Consider the following 11,196-nt stretch of genomic DNA (forward strand, 5'->3'; position numbering starts at 1 on the left):
TAGAACTGTTAATAACTAGGAAAATAAGGTGGTATTTATACTGAAGTTGAGATATTAAAGGAGATAAGTTAAGATCGTGGATAGCAGGTCAGGACAGAAGAAAAGCTGAATGAGTGACAATGAATTGAATCGAATTGAATTGAATTGAATTGAATTTATTGTCAAGGGTACCAAGGCAAAGCAAAATGCTTTGTCTTGCAAGCAATACAGGCAGATTGTACAGCTAAGGAGCATAGATAATAACAGGTAAACAGTGGCAAAATCAAAAACACAGGTACAGGCGAATATTAAGAGTTTGTGAGTCCATTCAGTATTCTAACAACAGTAGGTTACAAACTGTTTCAAAACCGGCTGATGCATGTGTTCAGGCTTCTGTACCTTCTCTCCACTGGTAGAGGTTGTAGGAAAACATTGCCAGGGTGTGATGGATCTTTGTGAATGCTGTTGGCCTTTCCTTGACAGCGGGCCTGGTAGATGGATTGTATAGTTGGGAGGTTGGCCCTTGCGATTGTCTGGGTCAGGTTCATCAGTCTCTGGAACTATCTCTGATCTTGAATGGTACATTTGCTATACCAGGTAGTGATACATCAGGCAGAATGCTCTTGATGGCGCACCGATAAAAGTTGGCAAGGGTATTCGCCGTCATGCCAAATTTGCTCAGCTGCCTGAGGAAGAAGAGACATTGTTGGGCCTTTGTCAGGGTTATCTGTGCTGAATGCAACCTAGTTAATATGATAATGGGTCTAGGAGTACATGGGAATGCGTGACTGTGCTAAAAGCAACCCGTGTCATGACAGGACTGGGTGTAAAAAAAAGAAATGGAAGAATGAAAGCAGGCTCTCAACTCATTGAACTCAGTGTTGAGTTCCAGAGGTTGCAGAATCCCCAAGCAGAAAATGAGGTGTTGTTCTTCCAGCTTCTTTTGAGCTTCACTTATTGGTTAGGCCACTGTTGGAATATTGTGTGCAATTCTGGTCTCCTTCCTATCGGAAAGATGTTGTAAAACTTCAACGGGTTCAGAAAAGATTTACAAGGATGTGGCCAGGGTTGGAAGATTTGAGCTATAGGGAGAGGCTGAACAGGCTGGGGCTGTTTTCCCTGGAGCATCGTAGGCTGAGGGGTGACCTTATAGAGTTTTACAAAATTATGAGGGACGTGGATAGGGTAAATAGACAAAGTCGTTTCCCTAGGGTCGGGGCATCCAGAACTAGAGGGCATAGGTTTAGAGTGAGAGGGGAAAGACAAAAAGACACCTAAGGAGCAATTTTTTCACACAGAGAGTGGTACAGGTATGGAATGACCTGCCAGTGGAAATGATGGAGGCTGGTACAATTGCAATGTTTAAAAGGCATTTGGATGGGTATATGAATAGGAAGGGTTTGGAGGGATTTGGGCTAGGTGCTGGAAGGTGGGACTACATTGGGTTTGGATATCTGGTCAGCATTGACAGGTTGGACCGAAGGGTTTGTTTCCATGCTGTACATCTCTATGACTCTGTTACAGTAAGACTGAGTTAAAGATGCCAGTCAGGGAACATGGTGATGTGTTGGAGTCTCTGGCATCTGTCTCGTTCTATCTATTTACCCTTCACTGTCACCATCGTGCCTCCAACCCCAACCACCCACCCCCCTCCAACCCTTCACCTCACCCATGCTTCAGCTTCACTTTAAGGAACATTTCTTCCAAACTACGATCACTCTGAAGAAGTGTCATATGACCCTAAACTTTAATTCTGCCTTTTATTCACAGTTGCAGAGATTAATTTGGATGACTGTAAACGTAAAATGTTGCAGTTTTGGTCAGACAAACCAAGGACAGGACTTACCCAGTTAATGTTAGACCTTGGGGAGAGTTGTTGAACAAAGAGAGCTTGAGCTGTAGATGCATAGTTCCTTGAAAGTAGTGTCACATGTAGACAGGGTGGGAAGAAAGTGTTTAGTGAACTTGCCTTCATTGGCCTGAGTGTTGAATACAGGGCTTGGGCTACCACATTACAGCTGTACAAGATATTTGTAAGGCTACGTTTGGAGTACTGCGGAGAATTCTGGTCACCCAGCTATACGAAAGATTTAATTAAACTGGAAAGGGTGCAGAAAAGATTTACAAGGATGTTACTGCGACTGGAGGGTTTGAGTTTCAAGGAGAGACTGGATAGGCTGGGACTTTCTTTCCCTGAGGGGTGACCTTTTAGAGGTTTATAAAATCATGAGGGGCAGAGATAGCCAAGATCTTTTCCCCAGGGTTGGGGAGTCCATGACTCGAGGGCAGAGGTTTGAAGTGAGCGGGGCAAGATTTTAAAAAAGGACCTTAGGTGTAACTTTTCAGAGAGTGATGCACATATGGAACTAACTGCCAGAGGAAATGGTAGAGAAGGATGCAATTACAACATTTAAAGCACAACTTGACATGGACAGAAAATTTTTACCTCTTCATTATCACTTTTCTGTACTGGCCTGCTAGCTATAATCTCCTTGTTTGCATCTTTCCTTTCTTCAACTTCTACGTAAATACCACTTTTCTTTTCCCTGCTACTAACAGTTCTGATTAAGAGTCACCAGACTCGAAAAGTTGACTGTGCTTTCTTCCCACAGATACAACTCCACACCTACAGAGTTTCTCCAGCAAATTCTGCTTTTGTTTTAAATCTCCAACATCTGTAGTTCCTTATTTTATGAGCAAAGCAGATGTTTCCTGTTGTGGGACATTCTAGGAGGAGAGATCAAGGTTTTAGAAGAAAGGATGGAAGATTTAAAACAGTGATGAGGAGACATTATTCCCCTCAATGGGTCGTGTATCTGTGGAACTCACTACCCCAGAGTGTGGTGGATGCGAGAACATTGAGTAAATTTAGGGAGAAGACAGACGGATTTTAACTATTAGTTAAAGTGTTATGGGAAGAGAGCAGGAAAGTGGAGTTGAGCCCAATATGAGCCCAATATGTTAAATGTTGGAGTAGATTCAAGGGGCTGAATTGCCCACTGTTGCTCTTCATTTTTTTTTGTTGAATTAAAAATCTCTCAAACATTTTATAATGAGTTTTTGTTGAAATGTCCTAGATATTGCTGAAGATGTTGGGTTTTCATAAGATGTTGGGACAGACTGATAAATTTTGGCATTTATTCTTCCATTAGGAATATTGCTGTCAAAAAACAAAATATTTTAACACAAATTACAGGGACATCTTTTGCACGGAACAACTTTTAATTTTGGATCATTTTGTGTGAAAGCCACTCTAATGATCACTGGAAGTTGCAGGCATGGCTTTTATAGAGACATCGTCAGTTTTGCCAACATCTATTGTTGTCTCACCTGATAGGTTGCATTCCCACATTAGGGATCATTGAAAACCAACAATCTGTTAATGATGTGTCCTTTTGACTTTCTGGTTCATTTCAGCGGCAAGGTGAGGGGTTCGAGCTGTGGCCTTGCAGCTGAATCCCTGGTTGGTTTGATCTCCAGGTAGAGCATGGCAGGAGGGAGTGCACCACAACCCTGGATATTACACCTCGATCTTGTGGAGGGCACACACACTCTTATACACCTCATGGAGAACTATTGTTTCGTAATATTCAGATTATTATTTTCAATATGGGCCACTATTTTTGTTCCTTGTTTTTAGGTCAATTTCTCAGAATTGAAGAAAATGTACACACTCGGAGTTGCTGGGATGGTGAGACTGTTGTGAATCAATTCTGAACATTTTGCTAATACGAGGGTAATGTTAGTTAATCTTTGCTGTTCTGACAGTTGAGTAATGAGGTTTTGCACAGGAAAATTTAGTCAAGATGAATCCTTATTCCTATATATCACCTTCAGTGATTTGCAGAGATTTCCTCCAGTGATTCCGCTGTCAGTCTCTCAATAAGTCACAGACTAAATATGAACTGCATGGTTTCCAAAACTTTCCACCATCCCCTTCCCTTGATTCCCTCATAGACATTTCCCCTCCCCCTTCTGAGTGATTGTTTTTTCTGAGCTGATTTCCTGAACTGATACATTTTGGTCAAAACTGTGATTTCTTTTGACTTTCTGTTACTCCACTGCATCGCATAAAAACATGTTCAAACTGATATCACAACACCCGCCTGGAACCCTGAAACCCTGATTATCCGATGAGATCTTTCTGACTGACAGGTGGGCGGCACGGTGGCACAGTGGTTAGCACTGTTGCCTCACAACGCCAGAGACGCGGGTTCATTCCCCAAAAAAATATTTTGGGGAAAAATAATCCGATCATTCACCATTTTTATGAAGCAGTATAGTTTGAGTAATACGTTGTCCCCTTCTTCCTAATCATTGCTGATCCCATCACTGCATGCCTTCACTGTCTTAGAAGACTGCAGCAGTTTACTGATCTGCTGGCGCGTACTTGGAGGCTACTGCTCCCACACTGTGTCAGCTTGAAAGTCACTGAGCAACAAGAGTGCTATTCCCACACGAGAAATCTCTGTCAGACACTTACTAGTGGAACTGAGATAGTGTCCCTTATACTTTGTGTGCAGACCCACCTGAGGGAGCTGTTGCTTTGGTGGTATGTGCTGAAGCTGTGTTTGGATATTCAGTGTGTTTATTGGAAATGTTCACTTCAGGTTTACAAGCTGAGTTTTGATGATGGCTTATTCCTGAAGATGAGAGGATGAAGTGTAATTATCTGGGAATTGCAGAGAGTGTGATGATTCTTACTAATCTCCTATTTTTGAGTTTTGAGTGTGTGTTGGAAGTTGGAAGTTGTTATCCCATGAACTGAGAAAAGTCACACTGTGTTGGGATCTGGATATGGTTTATCTTGTCAAATTCCTCTAAGTTCTTCACACCTCCCCTCCAGCCTAACCCGTGACCCGAGCAACCTCCTCTGAAAAGATTGGAACAGGTTGTGTTGATGACAGAGCCTTTTGGAACAACCAGATGTCCCAAAGCATTTTACTGTCAGCAAAGTACTTCTGAAGTCTGTTTACTCTTGAAACGTTGGAAATGTGACATCTAATGTGTGTGCAGCAAATATCAAAAATAACAATGTGATAATGACCAGATAATCTGCTTTTTAAAGCTATTGATTGAGCAAATTGTACATTCATTGTAGAGAGTGAAAAAGTTTAAATCAGATTTGAATTCCTAGTAACTGAATTAAAGCAATCATAAGAACATAAGAAAAAGGATCAGGAGTAGGTCATCTGGCCCCTTGAGTTTGCTCTGCCTTTCAATAAAATCATGGCTTATCTTTTCATGGACTCAGCTTCACTTACTGAACTGTTCACAATAACTCTTAATTTCCTTAATGTTCAAAAATCTATCTATCTTTGCCTTAATAACATGCAACAAGGTAGCCTGAACTGCTTCACTGGGTGGGGAATTCTACAGATTCAGAACCCTTTGGGTGAAGAAATTCCTTCTCAACTCAGTCTTAAATCTGCTCCCTCTTACTTTGAGTGTATGCCCCCTAGTTCTACTTTCACTTGCCATTGGAAACAACCTCCCTGTTTCTAATCTGATTTATTCCCTTCAGAATTTTCCAAATTGCATTCTTCCAAATTCCCATCAGTATAGTTCCAGTCTACTCAATCTCTCCTCATAAGCCAACTCTTTCAATGTCAACATCAACCTAATGAATCTCCTCTGTTTCCCCTCTATGTCAGAACATCCCTTCTCAACTAAGGAGACCAAAACTGTACAGCGTGCTCCAGAGGTAGCCTCACTATTACACTATACAGCTGCAGCATAATCTCCTTGTTTTAAACTCCATGCCTCGAGCAAAGAAGGACAGTATTCTATTTGCCTTCTTAATTACCTGCTGCACGTGCAAACCAACTTTTTGTGATTCATGTACAAGGACACGCAGGTCCCTCTGCACATCAGCACGTTGTAATTTCTCACAATTTAAGTACTGTCAATTTTGCTGTTATTCCCACTAAAACGGATGACCTTACATTTACCAACATTGTACTCCATCTGCCAGACACTTGCCCACTCATTTAACCTATCTCTCTGCAGACTTTCAGTGCCCTCTGCACACTTTGATGTACCACTCATCATAGTGTCATCTGTGAACCTTGACACAATACACTTGGTCCCCAACTCCAAATCATCTGTGTAAACTGCACACAACTGTGGTCCCAACACTGACCTCTGAGGCACTTCACTGATTACCAACCTGAAAAACACCTGAATATTCCTCACTCTTTGCTTTCTGTCAGTTAACTAATTCTCTATCATACTAATACATTACTCATAACACAGTGCACCTTGATCATATACAGCAGCATTTTGCATGGCAACTTGTCAAATGCCTTCCTGAAATCCATCATGTCCCTGTTGTCCACTGTACTCATAACGTCCTCACAGAATTCCAGTGAATTAGTTAAATATGACGTGCCTTTCATGATCCCATGCTGCCTTTGTCAGTTGGGACAATAGCTTGCCATTTCTTCCTTTATAATAAATTCAAGCATTTCCCCCACTACAGAACTTACACTTATAGTTACCCACCTTTTATCTCCCTCCTTTTTTAAACAGTGACATCATATTTGCTGTTTTTCAATCTGCTGGAACTGTCCCAGAGTTTGGTGAAATTTTTGTAAATTACCAAAATTGCATTTCCTATTTCACCACCATCTCTTTTAGTATTCTGGGACACATTCCATCAGGGCCAGAAAACTTCTCTATCTCTAGCCCCATTAGCTTGCCCAACACTACCTCTTTAGTGTTAATGATCATTTCTAGGTCTTGACGTACTGTAACCTCCTTGTCATCAATTATTAGCATTTTATTTGTGTCTTCTACTGTGAAGACCGATGCAAAGTACCTGCTCAATGCCTTGGCTATTTCCTCATTTCCCATTATTAAAACCCCCTTCTCATCCTCTAAAGGACCAATGTTTATCTTAGCCACTATTTTTCATTATATACAATTGTAGAAACTTTGTTGCTCTCTGTTTTTATGTTCTGAGCTAATTTACTCTGACAATCTATCTCACCATTCGTTATAGCTTTTCTTGTGGCTTTCTGTTGACCTTTAAAGTTTTCCCAATCCTCTAGTTTGCCACTAATCTTTGCCACTTTGTATGCATTAGATTTCAATTTGATGCTGTCTTTGCTTTCCTTCGTTATCTATGGCTGATTGTTCCTTTTCCCACAGTCCCTCCTTTTCACTGGTACGTACTTTGCTAAACATTATGAAAAATCGCTTTGCAAATCCTCCACTGCACCTCAATTATTCCATCAGATAGTCTTCACTCCCAGTCTCCCTCAGCCAAATCCTTCCACATCCCATTGTAGTCTCCATTGTTCAAGCACAAGACATAGGTATTGGTTTTACCTTCTCACCCTCCTCCTGTAATTTAAATTCAACCATACTGTGATTGTTCCTTCCGAGAAGATCCCGAACTATGAGATCATCAAATATTCCTGTCTCAATAGGCAGGACCAGATCGAGGAATAACTTACTTCCCTGTAGGTTTCAACACCGTGAGGAAACTATCACGGGACCTTCTATGAAGTCCTCCTCAAGGTTGCCGTCAACTACTTGGTTTGATCAATCACTATGTAGATTAAAATTCCCCGTGATAATTGCTGCACCATTTTTACATGCATTAGTTATTGCTTTGTTTATTGCCTGCCCCATAGTGACATTATTATTCGCAGGCCTACAGACTATGCTAAACAATGTCTTTTCCCCTTACTATTTCTAATTTCCACCCACATTGATTCTATAGAATCTGTATCATCTCTTACAACTACCCCGATGTCATCCTTAAATATCAGAGTGACACCACCTCCCATTTCTTCCTCCCTGTGATTCCAAATAATCTGATACCCTAGGATATTTAACTCCCAGTTGTGACCAACCTGCAGCGATGTCTTTGGAACGGCCATTAAATCATGTCCATTTGTGATGATCAGTGCCATCAACTTATTTACTTTGTTTTGAAAGCTACAAGTATTTAGATAAAGTGGCCTTAAGCTAATTTTTATACCTTCTACATGAATCCCAACACGTCCACCAAAAATACCTTTGTTTTTCAACATTCTCTCTTTTTCTCTCACTACCTGGTTTCCAATCATCTTACTTTTCCACTCTCAACTGCTTCTTGCTTTTTATTTACTTTCTTGAGTCTCTATTTCCTTAAGTCCTCACTTACTTTCGCTAACTCAGAGTATTCCCTTAATTTCCCATCCCTGTCGCAAACTAATTGGAAGTCCACTCTGTTGTACGGGAATTGTACATTTTAAGATATATTTGAACAAAACAACTAAAAGCAACTTTGAGTAAACAGTACAAAGGAAACAACTAATGCATTAAACTGGGAAAAATGCACCTTCCTTTTAACTTTTCATAGAATTGATGACCCTATGTCAATGTTATGCTTTATATCCTGATAACTGCAGAATCGTAGTTTTTCCAAGAACCAGTTTCATGACACTCTGACCTTCCAATTAGATTATATTTGATTTTATATTGTCATGTATATTCGAGAACAGGAATACGGGAGTACAGTGAAAATGGCAAAGAATCACTCTCCAGCGCTAACTTACAATTCAAAGCAAGAAGCAGAAATTAAAGAAACAAAATCAAAAGCAAAAGAAATGCCCAGATCTGTCTAGGCAGCTCCTGGCTCACGCTCTGAATTCTGGAAATTGGCTGGGCCCTTGAACCTTTATCATCGTTGGGGACCTCGGCAGGGTCTTGGTTCAGAGCTTCATCCCTCTGACGCCAGGAGTCTTGTGCTGGGCCCACTCACGCAGCTGCTACTGGAGCAAACAGTCATCACTCTCAAGTGCCACCTCACATCTACTACCACTGGCTTGAGTCACCTCTGCCACCTCCTGGGCTAGGCTCACCAACACTGTCTCCGCTGCAGCCACCACGTTGCTGCACCTGTGCCAGGCCGCACAACATGTGGTGTATATGGATTTTAGTAAGGCGTTTAATAAGGTTCCCCATGGTAGGCTACTGCAAAAAATACGGAGGTATGGCATTGAGGGTGAGTTGGAGGTTTGGATTAGGAATTGGCTGGCTGGAAGAAGACAGAGGGTAGTAGTTGATGGTAAAGGTTCATCTTGGAGTGCAGTTACCAGCGGTGTTCCGCAAGGATCTGTTTTGGGACCATTGCTGTTTGTCATTTTTATAAATGACCTGGAGGAGGGGCTAGAAGGTTGGGTGAGCAACTTTGCAGATGATATGAAAGTCGGTGGAGTTGTTGACAGTGAGGAAGGATGTGGCAGGTTACAACGGGAAGTAGATAAGATGCAGAGCTGGGCAGAAAGGTGGCAAATGAAGTTCAATGTAGCTAAGTGTGAAGTGATTCACTTTGGTAAGAGTAACAAGAAGATGGATTACTGGGCTAATGGTCGGATACTTGGTAGTGTGGATGAGCAGAGGGATCTTGGTGTCCATGTACACAGATGTCTGAAAGTTGCCACCCAGGTAAATAGTGCTGTGAAGAAGGCATATGGCTTACTGGCTTTTATTGGTAGAGGAATTGAGTTCCGGAGTCCTGAGGTCATGTTGCAGTTGTATAAGACTCTGGCGCGGCCGCATCTGGAGTATTGTGTGCAGTTTTTAGATTAGATTAGATTACTTACAGTGTGGAAACAGGCCCTTTGGCCCAACAAGTCCACACCGACCCGCCAAAGAGCAACCCTCCCATACCCCTACATTTACCCCTTACCTAACACTACGGGCAATTTAGCATGGCCAATTCACCTGACCCGCACATCTTTGGACTGTGGGAGGAAACCGGAGCACCCGGAGAAAACCCACGCAGACACGGGGAAAATTTGCAAACTCCACACAGTCAGTCGCCTGAGTCGGGAATTGAACCTGGGTCTCATTCGTGAGGCTCTGTGAAGAAAAGATATCAGAGGAATTTTCTTTATGACCAGACATGTCTCTGAACTGAGCATGACTGTCAAACAGTGAATCAATCCAGGTTCAATGAAACGTGCAGAAGGGAACGCCAGAAGTAGCACAGGGCATGCTCAAAGTTGAGGTTTCACCTGGTGAAAAAGAAACCAGGACGAATTGCGCGCCAAACAGTCTAAGCAGCAATTGAAAGACCAAGTTAAATAGATTATACGACCAACGGATCAGATCCACCCCCAGCAGTCCTGTCACATAAACTTATCATTGATTATGGTAAGTTCAACAAAGGAAGTGTGGTCATATTCCACAATTCTCACAACTCCTCAGTGATTGGGGAGAACAGAACATTATTGCAAGATAACTGTGGATCAGGATTAGACCGAAACTTGAGTGCCAGTGCTAAATTAGAGAAATTAATTGCAACTGTATTGGGCAGGAACTGGAAAAATTGGATTGCAGACATCAGTTTGAGGATAAATCCAGGCGTGACATGTTGAAGACTTCGAAAGAAGTTGATCAGTGTTCAAGACCAGAGTACTCCTGTGAGGATGAATGATAATGATGACAAAATTCGTGAACGCTGGATGACAAGACACATTTAAAATTTATTCACAAAAAAAACACGAGCACGTTTTAAGAAACTGACATTTCATAAGGGTCAATAAGGAATATAAAGTGTAATGATACTGTCACACTAACAAGGTAATTTAGTCCTTTTTTTTGTTAAAGAGTTATCAAATGGATAGTTTGCAAAATGTCTATTTTCACAATAATAGGGGTGCGGCCAGTTCTCCCAGTTCAGTTTTTTTTCTAGTTTTGTTTACTTATAAGAGCAGAGAAACCGCTGCATTCCAGAAGGTTACTTACTTAACCAGATGATTCCAATTGACTTTTCTCTCTGCTATATATTTGGATGCTATTTCCTCCTGCATGTAAGAACTTATGTTTAAATTTAGTTTGGACAAGGGGCGTGCTAATGGGATGTTACACAAATTGGAACTGCTCCTTGCTGTGTCGGGTCAGTTCAGTTTTCCAATGTGTAAATTCTTTTAAATTCCATTTTCTTTTGCTCTTGTTTCAACTGGAATGTTTAAATAAATTCTGTTTTGCTTAAAGCTGAGTGGTTTGACCAGCTACTTAACACCTTGAATATACACCGCAATCTGCCTTTAAAATAAGAAAATGTTAGGATCTAGGCTACTTTCTAAAAATATTTGAGGAGGTCTGGATTGATGCATCACAAGGAAATCAAGAAATTCCTTCAACGAGGAGGGATAGTATTAGCCAGGAAATGTTGTTAGGGTTGAATTAAACAGAATTTCAAGGACTTTATATATG

The sequence above is a fragment of the Hemiscyllium ocellatum genome, chromosome 35 (genome assembly GCF_020745735.1).
Source record: "Hemiscyllium ocellatum isolate sHemOce1 chromosome 35, sHemOce1.pat.X.cur, whole genome shotgun sequence".
In the NCBI taxonomy this organism is placed as follows: domain Eukaryota; kingdom Metazoa; phylum Chordata; class Chondrichthyes; order Orectolobiformes; family Hemiscylliidae; genus Hemiscyllium; species Hemiscyllium ocellatum.